Source organism: Manis pentadactyla, chromosome 10 (genome assembly GCF_030020395.1).
Source record: "Manis pentadactyla isolate mManPen7 chromosome 10, mManPen7.hap1, whole genome shotgun sequence".
NCBI lineage: Eukaryota > Metazoa > Chordata > Mammalia > Pholidota > Manidae > Manis > Manis pentadactyla.
Genome location: NC_080028.1, coordinates 103899963 through 103917933, shown reverse-complemented (window position 1 = coordinate 103917933; position 17971 = coordinate 103899963). Strand labels below are relative to the sequence as shown.

Genomic DNA, 17971 nt, shown 5'->3' with positions numbered 1-17971 from the left:
TATCTCGAACGCTCCAGCCTTTGCCTTAGTTCCTCGTAGCATCACGCACCATTCCCGCGCCTGTCCTGGGGTCACCTCCCAGAGGGGCACCCCTGGGACAGCCGCCTCCCTTTCCAGCAGCCCCTCCCCTTTGCCGTGCGCATTCCCAGGCTCTCAGCTCGGCCCCCACAGCCTCTGCCTGCCTTGGCCGGCCGCGGGGCAGGGGCGCAGTGCAGGGTCGGCGTCCGAGGGTCGCGCCCGCGCCCGCGGGGGTGCGGGGTCCGCAGATCCAAGTCCACTGCTCGGAAGCGGCGCTCAGCCCGTGCCGGGCGGGGGCGCTCTTAAGCCGGTTTGGAATTTTTACCCAACGCGCCAGTCGCAGGCCGGGGCAGGGGCGGTGGGGAGTGGGAGCCGCCCCGGGGGCGACGTGGACGCTGCCTGCGGACTCGCGGCGACGAGGGGACTGTAAATTGAAAACCATGTTTAGAGGTCAACGCAGAGATTTAGGGCCCCCGAGGATTCGGGAGGCGAACGCGGGGACAGTGGGATCGGCGGGAGGAAAATCCGCTAAACCGAACCTTCCGGGAATCGGAAGGGGCCTGGCTGGTCCACGCCCCCTCTCTTCCCCCAGCGGAGGCAAGGCGAGCAATGGGAGGGGCAATGAGGGGTGGCGATCTGCGGTAGGGCCAGTCCTGAGGGCGCGACCACCCTCTCGTCCCCACCCCCTGAAACGCGCGCCCCTGCGGGATACGCTTTTCACTCGCGGACACGCGCGTCCACACAGGGTCTGACTTCGGGTCAACTTTCACGCTGTTCCCTCTGTGTGTCCACGGCTGTGTCCGCACGCGCGTGCACATCTCCGCCCCAGGGGCCCATCTCCAAACGCCACCTTGGGAGCTTCTGCTCCCCGCGGTGGCCTGGGGCGGGGACAGGGGCGCGCAGACAGGCCCAGAGTAGCTGGCGAGGATGCCTCGGGGTCCCCCACGACTCCCACCGCACGCTTCAACTTCCCCTCCCGCGTCGTCCTCCAGGTACCCCCGGTCCACCGACGTGCGGGAGCGACCCCCACAGCCCGCCCCTCCGGCCGCCCCCTCTCGCGTCCACCGCCCCTCCTCCCTCCCGCTCCAGCTCCTACAGGAAACCTTCCATCACGCTCAGAAAGAATGTGCCACAGTCTCGGCGCTGCCGCGGCCGCCGCCACTGCGCCCGCGCCCGAGCCGGAGCCGCCGCTCCCCCGCCTGCCCGGCCGGCCCCGGGCTCGGAGCGCGCTGTCCCCGCCGCCGCCGCCCCGCGCTCGCCCCGCGCTTGACGCAGTGAGAGCCGCAGCCCGGCTCCCGCCGGCTCCGCTCCGCTCCCCGTCGCAGGCCGAGCCCAGCCCGGCGGGCCCCGGGAGGGGCGGGCAGGGCGCGAGGGGGAGGAGATCTGTCTGGAGCCAGCAAGCCCGGCGGAGGAAGAGGAGGAGGAAGGAAGGGAAGGCGCCGCCGCCGCCGCCGCCGCGCTCCAGGGACCTGGGGGCGCGCGCTCCGCTCGCCCTGGCCGTGCCTCCGGCCCCCGGCCCGCCCCCGGCCCAGGTAGGAAGGGGCTCATGGGGGAGGGGGCTGCGCGAGGCTGCGGGGGCTGGGGGTCTCTTCTGCGGCAGCTTGCGGGGCTGGTTGGTCCCCGCCCCTGGAGGAGGCGGGGAAGATGCCCACCCTGGCGGCAGTGGGGGCGGGCACGGGGGTCCCCAGAGGCTCTCGCAGCCCGGGCCACCCAGCCCCACGTCCTACCCCGAGTGTCCGTGCCGGGGCCGAGTACCCCACCCCGGGCTTGGGTTATGGCGTGTGGGGTCCGCGGTTCCCGGTTCCCCCAATCCCCTTGGTTCGGAGGCGGGAGTACCCGAAGTTAGCGGTCGCGGAGAGCCGGTCGGACAAAGTTCCGTCCCGGACGGCGCGGCTCGAAGGCCCGGGACCCCGGACCCCTCGGGCTAGGAGGCGCGACGGGGACCCCGAAACTTTCCTGAGCGTTGTGAGCGCGGAGGGCGGTCTGGACAGGGAGCGGAGAAAGGGGTGGTCTTGCTTGCGAGCGCATGATGGTAGCCGCGGCGCCCCAAGTTGGCCCGGAGACTGTCTCCCCAATCTGGGACCCAATCTCGTAATTGAGGGCGGGCAGGCAGTGGACTCTGGGTGGCTAGCCTCATCACAGTGGGCGTGGGGGGAGCGGCGCTGCGCCTCGCACGGCGAAGCCCTTGGAGGGGGTGTTGCAGGACACCCTCCCTCCCCCATGTCCGGTCTCCAAGCTCTGCCCGCCGATGCCGAGCTCGCGCGAAGGACCCGGCTCGCGGCTATTAATAGGCGCCTGTGACCAGAGCCTCTCCTGCCCGCCGGGGAAGCTGCGAAGCGGGGCTTGGCCGCGGGGTAGGGCGGGATCCCGGGCTCAGAGCTGTCCCCCTTCCCACCTCTCCTGGTCCCCTTCCTGTCTCTCCTCCTTCCTTGCCCCCCTCTGTGCTCCCAATCTTTTCTCTCCGGTCTCGGGGTGTCGCCCCCAACTTTTTCTCTTCCCAAACTGCACAGTGTGGCCTGTCCGTCCCATCAATCGGGGGCCCAGGCCAGACCGGATTCGATCACAGTTCCCAGCCGAGTCCTCCTTTGCTGAGTGTGTGTGGGGTCCCTGCGGCCAGGCTGCTGGGGATGAGCGGGAACTTCCTCCACCCGCCCTTTCTCCCAAACTGCACACCGGCGCGCGACACGTCCGCCCCTCCACGCCCGCACCCCTCGCGGGCCGCGGCCACCCCATCTGAGGGCCTGGTTATCGGGGGTCGCCGTGGGAGGGGACCTAGGAAGCTCCTGAGAGCGTTTTGGGGTGTAACAACAGCTGCGTGTGCAGGGAGGCAATGCCCTGGTGGCCGCCCTTCCAGCGTCGCCTTCGCGCACCCGAAGGCCCAGGAATTCTTCCCTCCCCCCACCCCGCCCGATCCGATCCGAGCTTGAGTGGATTTGAATATCTGGGGGACGGGAATACGGGTCCTTATTCCCGTCTGACCATTGCAGAGCCCAGCCCCACGGAGCCTGGGGGTCTTCGTCCCCTGGGGCTGGTTGCCGGCCCCGCCCCCTCCGCCAACTCCGGGACCCCGACGCCCTCCAGCGCTCGCGTGCTGCGCGGCAGCCCTCTCCGAGCTGCGGTGAGCGACGTGTCGCGTCCTTTCCCCTGCTCTGGGTCTGGGGGTGGCGCAGGGGGCGTGGGGCGCAGTGTCGGGTCCCTGACAGATGTCCTCGAGGCGGCGGCGAAAGAGTCTGTCAGAGAATTGATGACTTACACGCAGGCCGCCAATCGCCGCGGCCACGGGGGAGGGGCGACCCAGCCGAGGCTGGGGGACGAGGTCGCAACCGGCTACGCAGCGTCCTCTCCGGGTGGGGGTGCGGCGGGAGGGCCCCGACGCCAGCTGTTCTGCATTGCCTCTAACCCCGTGGCCCCAGCTCTGTCCTTCTGTGTCTGCGCCCGGTTGCTGGGACGCTCCCGACGGGACCTCTACCGAGCTCCTCCAGTTGACCTCTGGGCCCCTTCGGCCGAGCCCTGACGCTGGGCGTCCGCGTACTTGCCTGGGGAGGTCAGGCAGTGAGAGGCAAGGGCGGTGTGAGGCCTCCGGCCTCGTCGTGCACGCAGCAGAAATGGGCTCATAGTCCTTGGGCCGGGGCAGTAGCCAGCAGGTCCTGATGTAACTGGGCAGGCTCCTAGCACAGACGCTGGCACGCAGGAGAGACCGGGCCAACGCCGCCCCATTCAAGACCAAAGCCAGAGAGCTGCTTGGCCAGCGAGGGCCTGGGGAGCCCGCTGGAAAGGGGGATGGGTCACCACTGGCAGGGGGTGCCTAAAAAAGGCTGCGCTGAGGCCTTGAGTCTCTCCTGGGCGGGGCCCACACTGAATGAGGCAGGAGGCGGTAGGTTGCTTTCTCAGACCTTCCAAGAGTGACCAGCCGTTCCTCTGGGGGAAGACGTTTCTCCCCAGTCAGGCAGGCACCAGCTGGGGAGGCCCCTTAGCAGGAGGAGAGGGGAGCCCTCTCCTCCAGCTCTCGGCCCTCTGTGCCCAGGCCTGGCACACCTGAGGCTGTAGTACCTCGCTGGTGATAAACAAGGGCCTGTCCTTAGCCTGCTGGGCCAGAGGGCTGGGCAGGGGGCAGCCCAAGGAGAAAGGCTTCACTCCGATGTCCCAAATGGCCCAGCTGCCTTCTTCCTTCTGCCTCCCCAGACCCTGGGAGCTGTTGTATATTTCCCGCTGGCTGTACCACCCCCCCGCATGGTGTGTAACAAGGGGTACCCCGGTTTTTCTCCTAGCACCCTGGCTATGGCTCTGTACCCATGTACCCACTCTCAAAGGCGCCCCACCCACCAGGCAGGAGGGGGGCCACTCAGCACTAAATTGCCACATTCGGCCTGGGTCGGTGGGCAGCTCTGAGCCCACTCCTGCTTCGTGGTCAGCCTTCTGTTGGGGGCACGGGACTGCCAGTCCATATAGGGTTGCTTGAGCTGTGGGCGTTCATTCACATTCCCTCTCCGGTGCCCCACACACTATAGGATTTATCTTGATTTGCTGCCTTTGAATTGAGTCAACTCTTTTGTATGCTCGTTGAATTGCCCAGCTGCTGGCGGGAGCGGAGAGCGTGCAGGGGGTACTGAGGCCGGGAATCAGAGGCAGGCGGGGGACAGGAAGCGGGGAGGGGGCGCGGGCGCCCGCAGGGAAGGGCCAGGCTGCGCGGGGACTGGAGCGGCCCTGAGGAGCAGGCGGCCAGGGGCAGCTGAGCTGGCCGAGGGCACTGCCGGGGCCTGCCCGGCCGAGCGAGGAAAGAGGCAGGAGGGGTCAGAGGCTCCGTCCTTGGGGGTCGAGGCTGCCCCTCAGCCTCTGCTTCGGACGGCTGTGTGGCGATGGGCAATACCCTGGGCCTCTCCTGACTCAGTTTCCTCCCCTGTAACATGCGGAAAGGGGGGCTTCCCCACACGCAGGCTTGTGGGGATCAAACTAAATGGGAAGAGTGTTCGAGAGCCCCCCGGAGTCATCCCAGAGGTGAGGAGACGGGAGGAAGGGGCCCCAGGGCTGTGGGGGCGGCCCTAGCTGCCCGCCTCAGTGTCTCTCCGAGGGGCCGGACATACGAGCTGCCCAGGTCCTGGGGACGCCTCGGCTTTGCTTAATGTGGTGGGGGTCTAGGGTGGCTCATCCAGGCGACAGCTGTTGCGCACTCCGCCACCAGAGTGCCGCCCCCGGCCCCCGCCCCCACTTGACTGTGGGTGGAAGGGCCGGGAAGCGGAAGGCGAGGAAACCAGCCCTCCGGCGCTTTCTAGGACCTCCCCCCCCGCCCCTCCCCGCCCCTCCCCCTCGGCTCCGCGGCCGGCAGGGAAGGAGCCGGGCGGCTGGGAGGTGGGGCGGGCGGCGGGGGGGCCTCGCAGCCGGACTCGCGCGGGGCGGGTGCGGGCCGGGAGGGAGCGCGCCGGGGCGGGCGCGCGGGGACGGCCCCCCTGCCCGAGAGGCGAGGGGCGGGGCCGCGCGCGGATCGATGGGCGAAGCTGGGGAGGAATTTCAATCCCCGGAGCGAAGTTAGAGCTTGAAGGACGGCGGCGGCGGCGGGCGCAGTCCCGGAACGGCGGCCAGCGGGCAGGTAAGCGCGGAGCCCGCATCCGAGCGGGTCGGGCGCCCGGCCTGAGGGGCGTGGGACTCCGGCCGGCCAGGCGCCCCGCGCGCTCTTCGTGAGCCCCCGGTCCGTGGTGCGCCCGGCTCCTGGCGCGCCCTCGGAGCGCGGCGGGCAAACTTAGAGGAACTTGGTGGCGGCGCGGGCGCTCGGTTCCGCTTGGCAGAGCGGGGTCTGGGTCGGGGTCCGGATCCTGCCGTCGCCCCGGTCGCTGCTGCCCTCGCGCAGCTGCCCCTCGCCTGGCCCTGCGCCCTCCCCAGCACCTCTCTCCCCTCGTTGGCCCGCTTGGCCGTCCGCAGCCGGCCCTTCATCCGAGCTGCGGCGCCCTGCCGTCGACCCTCTTTGGGCTTGGGTCCGCGACCCCATCCAAGTCGGCCTCACAGCCCCTGCCCTGTCTGCCTTCCGTGCGCGCCTCCCCACTCGGCCCCGGAGAGGGGCGGTAATTCCGTGCTCCGTGCCGGGAAGCCAAAACCCTGGCGTGGGGGTGGGGTCTTTGCCCTGAACTTGGTGAATGTTCACCCCTCCCCCCACCTCGGACCGTTGCCCCAACCTGCCTCTAAAGACAGGGGTCCCCCCCTTTAATCCTTGAAAATCCTAAGGTCACCGGCTTGCTTCACAGGGTGCGGACCCCTGCAGGTGTTCCCTCTCCAACACAAACTGACAGCATCTGGCATCAAAATCAGCGTGTTCCAGGCCTCAGCTATGTGACCTTGGGGGCACATGGCCTCCTGGAGCCTCAGCTTCCACATCTGTGAAATGGGGGTGTAATGATGTGTGCATTATGGGAGGAAGGCCTCAGCGAAGTCTTAGCACAGGGAGGGCGTCTGGAGGGGCTGGCTGGGGGAGCCATCAGGAGTGGGCGTCTGCTCTTCAGCCTCGTGCATCCTGGGCCCTTGCTTGTCTGCAGCTGTGTCTGCCACTCACTCTCTATATTGGGCTGGGGGCTGTGCGTAAAGCATTCCCAGGACCTGAGATCCTTGGAACCAGGAGTTTTCAAAGGGTGCACAGCAAAGAAAGGATGAAGACTCGGACTCCCAAGCCCTGGCTTGTCTTTCTCAGATATCATCTCCAGAGGCCCCCAGCCTCTGCCCAGCCAGAGAGGTAACAGGGACTTGATTATTTTAAGCCACAAATACTCTCACCCTTCCTGCCTCACTAGCCCCCTGGCCTCTGCTGCCCTGAGTCCTGGCAGCTTTTATCTTTTAATTGAACAGCAGTTGTGGGGGAGGGGGCAAATTCATAGCCCCTTCCCAGGTTCATGACCAAAAGAGAAGACATACCCAGGGATAGAGGTGTAGACTCCAGCTGGCCGGGCATGACAGAGGGCAAGGCCCACTTTCAGTCTGGATTTAGGGGCACTTTGGTTCCTGGAGGAGTTACGAACAGCTGGCAGGCGGACTCTTCCGCCGAGAAGGTGGGAGCTGGCTTCCCACCCATCAGTGGGACCCTCTCCTGGAACAGCCATGTTGCCCCCGGCCTGACAGGTAGGTTGCTGCTCTGTGGGGTTCAGGATGAGACAGTTCTTGACTCTGGGGAGGGAGGGAATGGCATCTCCTCCTGAGGCCTGGCAAACCCTGAGCAGGGGATGGAAGGGATGCGGTGGGTGCCCACCCCCATCACCCCATACCACTCCCTCTGGGAAACTCCATTACTCGGAGTACCTTGGGAAGGGGCACCCCACCCCGGGCTGGGGAGAGGCTGCTGCTCCCCCACCTCCCTGCATGCCCCCAGGAGAGCCTAGGACAGAGCTTGGACCCAGAGGCCAGCTCTCACCTGGGACTTGAATCTTGGAATGCTGAATATCTCCTGTGAGCACCACCTGTTCGGAGAGACATTAGTATGGCCAAGGAATGGCAGTGATTTGGACCAGTGGAGTAAAATGGGAGCATCTGTCTGGGCCCCACACCTCTGTGTCTCTAACACTCCCTCCCTCCCGGCTCTAGGTTTCAGTGGGATTCCTCAGTTCCCTGGGGCCATTACCCCCACCCCGCCTGGCAGACCTGATCCCACTAGCAGGGACCCTGTCCCTGAGGATGCCACAGCAGTGAGGATGAGTAGAGGTGCTTGGACTTGGGATATTCTTACACCTCTGAAGGAGGCACAGAAGCAGGCCTTGTGCATACAGACGGAGGCATAGGAGGAAATGCCAGTGAGTGACAGGCAGGAGATAGATCTCCATGGCTGGGTGACGCGGCCATAAATTTCCAGGCGTGAACCTAGAGCGGATGGTGGTGTAGCTGCAGACACTGGGTACATTTGTCAGTCGTCCCCGTTTTTGTTTTCTGTTGTGGATTCTGATTTCTTCCAACGGAAGCTTGTGTCCACTGGCCTTGGGAGGGTTTCTGTAGGGTGGCTGATGGAGCAGCCCATGTAGGGCACTGAGTCCTGATTCAGAAAGGTCTTTGGTGTATTCCCTCTGCACCCACTGTGCAGATGGGGAGACTGAAGCTAGGAGTGGGGTAAGGTATTGTCCAAGATCTCATGGTGACAGGGCGTCGGGGGGGTGGCCCTGTTCCTATGGGCTGGGTCAGGTCTGGTAACTTGAGCAGGTAGGTGCAGCTTCAGCTGCTGGGGACACCTGTTCCCTATGTGGCCCCCAGCCCCTCCCTCTGTGCCATCCGGTGGCCCCAGAAGTGAGCAAGAGGTGGGGTGGCAGCTGTGGACACTCCTCTCCCCTCCCCTCCCCTCCCCGGGCCTGCCTGCTAGGCTGGGCCAGCTGAGACCTGGCTTTGCCGGGCTCTTCTGAGGGAGGAGGAAGGAGGGATGAGGGAGGGTGCTGGGACCCCATGGCCATCTGAGGCAGGAACTGAGTCTGCCAGCCATTGGAGCTGGAATTGTCCTGAAGGTTTATTCAGCAAACACGGAGGGCCTACTGTGCACACTGCCTGGAGCCTGGGGAAAAGACTGCTGAGGCCCTTGGAGTTCATGTCCAAGCGGGGAGACAGGCCCACAAATATATGTGCACGATCCTTTCCAGTGGAGACCAGCTCACCTTCTAGAAGGGCTCTGCATTGCTTGAGGTCACACAGCAAGAGTGGTACAGCTCACCGGAATCCTGGGCACTGGGGCCAGGTGCTTGCCTCCTCCTGCCTGGCCTTGAGCTTGGAGACCAAGCTGGAACAGAGGCCCAGGGCAGCAGTGGGGGGTGTATGCCAGCCGGGCCTGCCTGCCTTCTTAGGAGGGTTAAGAATGGGCAGCACCTCAGAGAAGACAAGTAGGGACTCCATGGCATCTTACTACACTGATGGACAGTGACTGCAATGGGGTGTGGGGGGGACTTGATAACATGGGTGAATGTAGTAACCACAATGTTTTCCATGTGAAACCTTTATAAGAGTGTATGTCAATGATACCTTAAAAAAACACAAAAAAAGAATGGGCTGTACCTCAGCTCCCTGCCCTGGCATCTGGGGGATGAGGAAGAACAAGCGTGAAACTGAGTCAGTGCCTGGCCCAGCACCTGAGCACCGGGGCCCCTGCCCTCCCGCCCTGGCGGCTTTAGTTCCTGGTCATCTTTGGCCAGTCCTACTTGCAAGGCTCTCCTCCTTTTGGCTGCTCTGCCCCCAGCTCGAAGGAGGGATCTGGCTGGCCCTTCATGGGAGGGCAACGGGTGGGCGACCTGGAGGAAGGGGCAAGCATCCAGGCTGGGGGCAGCAGGAGCAGGGGCGGGAAGAGGGGGCAGACCCTGCCCACTGGCCTGCAATGTCTGTTAGAGGCGCTGGCCCTGGGGACGGACTCTCACAGCCACAGAGCTTGGCCTCCCCATCTGTAATGCCTCAGCACCCCAAAGTGGGCCTGGGTGTAGGGAGAGGCCAGCTGGGCATCCATGGGAAGGGTGAGGAGGGTTGGTGACAGCCCAATCCAGCAGTTGCTCCCAGCCATCACTGTGGGTCTGTTGTACTCGATAGGGCCTCCATTTAACAGATGGGGAGACTGAGGCCCAGAGACGAGAGCTGGAGGAGGGCCCAGCTCAGCCCTGCTCCTGTGCTCTGGCCCTGCACCACGCCCCCAGCCCCACCTAGAGAAAGCAGAGGGTCTTGCCAGAAACCCTCACCTTATAGATGAGGCACTGAGACCCCGTCTGCCACTCTCCAGAACGGGGCCAGGGCACACACATGGACTGGCTGGGCTCTGTGTGTGTGCGCCACCCCTGCCCACCTCTGTGCCCCCCAGAAGCACACCTCTCTGCTGTCTACCCCCTCTGATAGCTCCTCTAAAAGGGCTGATCCAGTAACAAGCATTTGCAAAGCCCTGGCCGGAGAGCCAACCATGGGCGCTGGAGATGTGGGCGGTGTGGCAGAAGGCCTGGGGTCTGCCCCAGAGGTACGTGAGGAGCCTGCCCACCCGAGCCGGGGAAGCGGCAGGGCCCAGTGGAGTCCTCTGTGGAGTGGGTTCCCGGTAAGTGACTGACAGCCAAGGCTCCCCAGTGTTTACGCACAGATCCTGGTTTTATTTTCAGCAGGATCAAACCCAGGCACCTCTTAGTCATTAGCTCCCTTTAGTTTAATAAACAGAGATGCAAACACAGGCTGCCTTGGGCGGCCCCATACGTGGAGATGAGGCTGCCTCCAGCGACTGGAGGGCAAAGAACTGGGTCTGGAAGGGGGCTTGCAGGACCCTCACTGCACACAATAGGCACTGTGTAGAGAAGGCTGTGCCAGCTGGAGGCTGGAACTGGGCTGTCCTGGGCCATTGTGATGGAGCCTGGAGGTGATGCTGGACCAGTGCCCTGGAAACATCCACGGCATGGTCGCCCAGCTCCCTGCTTGCCATCCAAGGCTCTCCACCATTCCAGCCCACCATGGCCTCCCTGGGAGCCCAAGGGGCTGGACCCCTCAACATGTATTTCCTGAGCCTGAACCAGGGCCTCTGCTGTCCCCACTGAGGTCTCCCTTACCTCTGATAGCCCTAGAGAAGCTTCTGGAAGAGCCTAGATGCAGGTCAGGGGTGGCCCAGGGTCTTCTGTGCCTCCAGCTGGCCATGTGAGCTGGGGTTGGGCCACCTGTCCTCCCTGGGCCCTGGCGCCTCCATCTGTCAGGTGGGAATAAAGCACAGCCCTCCCCAGGGTTTGGGTCTGGGAGCAGAGTCCCCAGTCAGGAGGCCTGCATGGTGGGGCAGGTCCCTCCCTGTCCTGGAGCGGCTCCCCCTGTAGGGGGAGGGATGGGCTAGACAACCAGCCCTGGGGAGTTGGAATTGTTGATACAGATTCTGTAGAAGGCAGAGCTGCCACTTGATGCTCGTGGAACCCCAGGCTCTGGGTTTTGTTCCCCAGGACCCTCAGCCCATCGCCCCAGCTTCCTTGGGGTGGGGCAGGCTTGGTCCTTGTGCCTCCTTGTGCCCTGATGTGCAAAGAAGTGGGAAAGAGGGTGCTGGGGATAGGGTGCAGTGACAAGCCTGGCGTGGTGGAGCAAAGGTGAGGCCAGACAGGTCAGCTGGAGGGGCTGCAAGGGCCAGGCCACCGGGGTGTCAGCGTTCTTGGGAAGGCTCGGAGCTGCTTCTGTTTGCCTTGGGAAGCTTTGGGGGAGTTTGAGTTGCTGAGGGGTGAGGTTGGTTTATATGTTTAAAAGATCACTGTGTTTGGAGGTGAGGAAGAGATTTTTGTAGAGGCACAAGGGAATGAGTTACCCAGTTAGGAGTTTCTGCTGACGTCTGGGAGAGACAGGGCAGCCTGGGTCGGCTGGTGACGCTGGCAGCGGAGAGGCATGCCACACGTATTTTGATGTTGCTTAAAAAATTGGAGCTGCATTCCTATAGAGAAAAATATTCTGTAAAGCAAAACCCATTTTCCTGTTTATATCCATTACAAAATGAGGGATTCTTCATGTAGAGAGTAAGACTGTATAAAGCAAATCCCATTTTCCCTTTGACATCCATTAACATTTCAGAGCTGTGTTTCTTGGGGAGATGAAGCTCCCCAAAATGTGTTGGTATGAAACCTCGGGTGGGTTTGACGCCAAGTCCTGGGGGTGCCAGGTGGATGTGGAGCTTGGTGTGCCTCCTGTTAGGGACACACTTCTCTGATCTGAATTTGGGAGTGAGTGTGTAGGAGCGTGCACTATGTGCATGCCCTCCTGGGGCGCTGCCCCCTCCACTTTTAAAGGGGCACAGAGGTAGGCCTTGGAGTCACACTGCCCTGGGAAGGGTGCCTTCCCATTCAGTTCCCCAGTCTGAGGGTGTTAGGTCCATGAAGTAGGCAAGAGCAAACTTCTTGTCTGCTTTTATTCCTTCTTGCAAATGCAGTAGAGCAGACAGGGGTTGTAATGTGAAGGGGCAATTGGGGCTCTGCGTGGTGGCTCCCACCTGGACTGCTCTGGCCCTGTGAGCGGCCAGCTGCTGTGTCCCCCTGCCCCCAAAGAGCAAGAACACGGTGCATCCGAAGGGTGGAATTTGCCAGAGATGGCATTTTAGAAAAACAACTCACCAGAAATCCAGAGCTGCTGCTGGCCTTCATCCACCTGTCAGAGCCAGACCGGGCGAGCCCCCACACGGGGCAGCTGCACCCCGAAACTAGAGATGCGTGCTGCTGTACCCACTTTCTGGCAGGCGCAAACTACACACTGCAGGGCCCTGTGTGCGCACAGCCCCGCACCAGGATGCATGTGCCCACATGGCGCACACTCTAATCTCACAGGAGCATGCGTTCATGTGGGTGCAGGTGTGCAGGCCCTCTGAGGTAACACGCACCCTCACACCCAACCCCCTACGCATCTCCACACATCAGCAGAAGTCCAAACATGTTTGTAGGCATGCATCGTCACACACAGCCAGGTAACTGTCAGGCACATGTGAGCAGCTGAACATGGTACCTGCATTTTGACATCTGTGCCCCCTCCTGGTGCTCCAGCAGGTACGCGTGTCCAGGTGCGTCCCTGTGCACATTGATACACAGGGCAGCCATGAGACTGCTTCTCTCTGGGGGGCTGGGAGGGGAGCCTCTGGGGGTGCCATGTGTGGGTGGGACACCCCTGCCCAGGGCCCCACCCCAGCTTACCTTCCAGCTGGGGGAACTGACTCTACTATGAGCTCACCTTTGATGCACCAGGTGCTGCACAGAGTCTGGGGCCCGGGGTCAGGGGTCACACTGTGCCCTCATAGGGTCCTTGGGAAGCCATGGGGATGGCGGGTCGGGGTCCGCCCCTTTCCAGGCCATGCAGCTGGCTGCTGGGTGCACAGGTGGAAGGTGTACAGGCCAGGGATTGGCCGGGCTGGAGGGGAGTGCACTGCCCTGGAGGGAGCGAGGCCAGATCAGGGAGGCCGGGTGGCGGTGAGTCTGTGGCCACATCACGGAGGCGGAGGCGTAAGCCCGCCTGTGTTTACCTTTGCAGAAGATAATTGGCTGGAGAGAGGCCTGTGCCCCCATTCTGCCTGCACCCCTCCAGGGTCACAGTCAGGGGGTGGTAAGATCCATCTCCAGGTCCTTTTCAGGCAGAGCCACTTCATCTCCCACTTTCCTTTAGGGGAAAATGTCCAGAAATTCTAAATCCAGGGAGGACACATGCGCTCAGCGTGCTTCAGAACCAGCCTTAGTGTTGCTCCATGGGGAACTGAGGCTCAGAGGGCAGGGACCTGAGCCGGGGGCTCAGCCCACCCATCTGCTCTCCCCTGCTGCTGCCCTGCTCACCGATTGGTCACGACGGCTGGGCCAGGGCAGACGTGTCCACAGGCTGACTCAGGCTTGGGCATGCTGCTCATTTAACGGATCTGAAACTTGACCCAGTGATGCTGTGTGAGCAACAGGCCCCGCACCACTGCCGGCCTGGGAGGGGCCTCCAAGCTGACTTCCCCCAGCGCCCCGCACCTGTCCTCATCCCCGTGCAGAGGTTCAGACCTGTGGTACAGTGGCCATTGCAGCCCGCCTGCTGGGGCAAGGGCCGGGCAAGGGACACCGGCCGGCAGCAGGCCTGTGCAAGGGGCCTCTGGCATTGCCCATGGTGCCTACCCCTCCTCCTGCTCCGCTGTGCCCCTCACCTCCACTCCCCACTGCTGCTGGAGGGGCCTGGCAGGGAGTGGGTTGGAAGAGTAGGGTGTCCCCACCCCTGTGCCCCTGACCCCACAAAGCTGTTCACCCCACACCAACAACCTTCCCACTGGCCTCCCTGCCCTCACCCCTCACCCCAGGCCCCCCACACCACTGGATACCAGCCCTAAGACACTTATCTCATGCTCTCTCCGTTTATTCCCTGAGGTGAGGCCCCAAACATAAGGCCTTCCACACCTGCCCTTCCTGGGGGGTCTCCCAGTCTGCTCAGTGCCTCTGCCTGTTGTACCCTCTGCTTGGCTCTGCCCTCAGCCAGATGTCCTGCTGAGTCCCCCATGATGCTGGGTCAGCCCTGGGACCCCAGGCCTAGACGTAACACCGGGGCGCCCATCTTGCCATGCCTGCGACAGAGGGCTGGAGCGAAGCAGAAGCTTGAGCCAGCTGTGGAGTTAGATCTGTGGAAGGTACCCCAGGGTCCCAGGGAAATGACCCGCAGGCCATGTTTTGTGACCACAGGAAGAGGCCTATGCCTTGGGGGCTTGGTAGTTCTCTGAAGGTTGCTCTGGTGTGGGAATGAGACTGGCCGCCTGGGAAGGCAGCCCCTGCCACCCCCGTGCAGACCTGCACACCCTTTAAAGGCATCCTTTCCTGGTGGCCTTGCACATATGGGGCTGCACACCCTGGAAGGTCCCCTGTCCACTTACAGCCAGTCCCCTGACCCTGCGCTGCTCTGCCATCTGTCCCCAGAGATACACCTGTCTGGACATTTCCTGTCAGTGGAATCCTACGGTATGTGGCCTTTTGCATCTCGCTTCTGCCGCTTTGTGCAGTGTTTCCGAGGCTCATCCATCTTACACCATGTATTGCTAGCTTGTTTATTCTCATTGTTGAACAGTATCCTGTTTATCACTATACCAAATGTTATTGATCCCTATTCCAGTTAGAGACCCCTGGGCGGTCCGCAGCAGGGCAGGTAGGAATGGGGCGGCCGTGAGTGTCGGTGTGGACGTCTGTGTGGATCTGCGTTTTCACTTCTCCCTGGTGTTGTCGTTGGAATGGAATTGCTGGGCCATGTGGTAAGTTTATATTTGCGTTTTTTTAAAAATCTGCCCATTTTCCAAAGTGGTTGCGCCGTGTTATATTCCCACAGCCATATGTGAGTTCCAGTTTCACCACGTGCTCACAATGTTCCATCCTGTGGGTCTTTTTTATTACAGGTATTCACATGGCTGTGGGGGGGGGTATCTCACTGTGGTTTTTAATTTGCATTTTCCTAATGGCCAATGAAGTTGAACGTTTTTTCATGTTCAGTAGGCATTCATCTTTCTCTGATAAGCTGTCTATTCAAATCTTTTGCCCATTTTAATGGGTTATTTAATTACTGTTTCATACTTATTCAGAATTACTGGGAGAGTTCTTTATATATTCTGGAAAGAAGCCCCTTATCAGGAATATCTTATACTAGTCTATGTCATCTTTCATATTTTTAGAGCACAGAAGTTTTTCTTTATAATATACAGTCTGTCCATTTTTTTCTTTGATGGGTCATATTCATGGTGTTTAAAAATTCACTGCCTCATCCAAGTTCACAAAGATTTTCCCGTAGGAGTTTTATAGTTCTACCTGTTGCATTAGGTCTAGCACTCATTTTAATTTAATCTTTTGTGTGTAGTGTGTAAGGGTCTGAATTCATTTTTTGTTATATGGATATCTAATTGTCCCAGCACCATTTTTTGAAAAGGCTACCTTTTCTGCATTGTTTTCTTGGGACCATAGTATAGGGGTTTATTTCTGGACTCTCAATTTTATTTCACTGATTTATGGTTCTCTTCTCATGCCAGGACCACACTGTCTTGATTACAGTTTTGAAAATGTAGTGTTCAGTCCTCCAAATTTGTTTCTCTTCTTGAAATGTTTTGGCTATTCTAGGTCCTTTGTATTTCCATGTAAATTTTAGGATCAACTTGGTAATATCTTTTAAAAAATGCCTGCTGGGAATTTGATGGTTTTGTGTTTAATTTATAGATCAGTTTGGGGATATTAAGTATTCCAACCCAGGAACATGGGTAGTGTCTCCATACGTTCAGATCTTCTATAATTTCTCTTGGCAGTTTTTTGTTTTCATTGTGCAAGTCTTGCTAATTGATTTGTTGTTGTTAAATGTATTCTGAAGCGTTTTTGATGTTATTGTAAATGGAATTATCATTTTCAGATTGTTTGCTATTTTGTATACAGGAATAAAATTGAGTTTTGTATATTGATCTTTTATCCTACAACCTTGCTAAATTTAATCATTGGCTAGTTCTCATAGACTTCTGTGGACTCCTTAGGATTTCTGCACCCAGGAGCATGTCATCTGCAACTAAGAGTTTTGCATCTTCCTTTCCATACTGGATACCTTTCTTTATTTTTCTTGTCTTACTGGACTGACTAGGGCCCCAAAATAATGCTGAATGGCAAAGGTGCTTTGTTCCTGATCTTAGGAAAAACACTGGGTTTTCTACCGTGATGTATGATGTTGTTAGCTGTAGTTTTCATGGATGGTCTTTATCAGGTTGAAAAGTCCCCTTATTCCTGGTTTGTTGAGCGTTCGGGTGTTGGACCTGATCAAATGTTTTTTTGCATCTGTTCAGATGATCATGTGGCTTTTGTCTTGCTATCTGTAAGTATGGGTATGGCTTTAGTTGATTTCCAGATGCTACACTAGCCTTGCATTTCGGGGATAAATGCCACCTGTATAATGACCCATTTTTTTATGTTGCTGGATTTTGTTTGCTAATATTTTGTGAAAGATTTTTGCATATGTGTTCATGAGGTATATTGGTTATTTTCTTAGGATGTTTTCGGGTTTGGTATCAGGGAAAATACTGGTCTCATAGAATGAGTGGGGAAATTTTTCTCTTTTTTTCTGAAAAAGTTTGTAAAGGTTCAGCATTTTTTCTTTCAGTATTTGACAGAATTTACCACTAAAGCCACCTAGGCCCAGGATTTTATTTGTGGGAATATTTTTAATCATTAAAAAAAATAATATACATCTCTTCAGATTGTCTGTTTCTTCTGGAACCAGTTTTGTTAATTTGTGTCTTTCTAGGAATTTGTCCCCTTTATGTAAGTTGTCTAATTTGTTGGTATAAAGTTGCTCATAATGCTCCCTAACACTGCCTTTAGTTTCTGTGGGATTGGCCCTGATGTTTCCTCTTTAATAACTGATTTTGGTGATTTGTGTCTTCTCTTTTTTTCCTTGGTTAGTCTGGGTAAAGGTTTGTGAAGGTTTGTTGATCTTTTCAGACATCTGAATTTTGGTTTCATTGATTTTTCTCTTTTTCCTGTTCCCCACCCTGCCCCGTCAGTCTCAGCTCTGCTCTTTATTGTTTTATTAATTTTACTTGCTTTGGATTTATTTTGCTCTTCTAGTTTCTTAAAGTGAACACTCAGGCTTTTGAAAATTTTTTTTTCTTCTTTTCTAATGTGCTTTGAAAGCTATACATTTCAGGCTAAAGTTTCAGGCTAAGTCCTTCTTTAACTATCTCCCATACATTTTGACATGTTCTGGTTTTATTTTAACGTACTTTGAGAAAATTTTCTAATTTCCTTTGTGATTTCTTCGACTCATGGACTAATTAAAACTGTTGTTTACAAATATTTGGGGAGTTCTATTGACTTCTAATTCAATTCTGTTGTGACTGGAGAGTATGCTTTCTATAACTTCCTTTATTTTAAATTTGCTGGGGTTTGTCTTACAGCCTAACATGTCTGTCCTGGAGAGTGTACTCTGTGTGTTGGGAAAGAACATGTATTCTGCTGGGTGGGATTTTCTTTAAATGTCAGTTAGGTCAAGTTGGTGATAGTGTTGTTCAGCTCTTCTGTATTTTTGTTTATTTTCTGTCTCGTGATCTTATCAGTTACTGAGAGTGGAACATTAAAATAGCCAACTATATTGTCACATTGCCTATTTCTCCTTTCAATTCTGTCGATTTTTGCTTATTGCATCTTGGGGCTCCTTTGTAATGGGCATATTCATTATAATTGTTATATCTTCCTAAGATACTGACCTGTTTGCGCTATGAAATGCCACTCACTGCCTTGGGTAATATTTCTTAAGGTCTGTTTTGTCTGATTCTGATTCTGAGTGATCACTCAGCTCTGCTGTGATCACTGTTTGTATGTATTTTTCCATCTTTTACTTTCAACATGGTGGTACATTTGAACCTAAAGTGTATCTCCTTTAAACAATGTATATTTGGATCTTGTTTTTTTAACCCAGTCCAACAAGCTCTGCCTTTTGATCACACTGTTTTGTCCATTCACATTTAATGTAATTGTTTATTTCATATGGTTGCCATTTTCTTAGTTGTTTTATA

At 58.0% G+C, this 17971-nt stretch overlaps 1 protein-coding gene and 1 long non-coding RNA gene across 3 annotated transcripts in view; both read left to right on the top strand.

Annotated features, from left to right (window-relative positions):
• Positions 1-1282: 1282 nt before the first annotated feature.
• ELFN1 (extracellular leucine rich repeat and fibronectin type III domain containing 1) overlaps positions 1283-17971 on the top strand; it is a 63002-nt gene continuing 46313 nt past the window's right edge. Inside the window, exon 1 of one of the 2 annotated variants that reach the window (XM_036932834.2) lies at positions 1283-1550. The gene's annotated coding sequence lies outside the window, so the exon portion shown is untranslated. Of the gene's footprint in view, positions 1551-4712; positions 5014-17971 lie in introns of those variants that run through there. The other variant, XM_057487454.1, reaches the window with a different exon arrangement.
• The window catches only part of LOC130679186 (uncharacterized), a 73155-nt gene continuing 60688 nt past the window's right edge, over positions 5505-17971 (top strand). The window contains exon 1 of the long non-coding RNA XR_008992253.1: positions 5505-5602. This is a non-coding gene — a long non-coding RNA (uncharacterized LOC130679186). The remainder of the gene's footprint in view (positions 5603-17971) is intronic.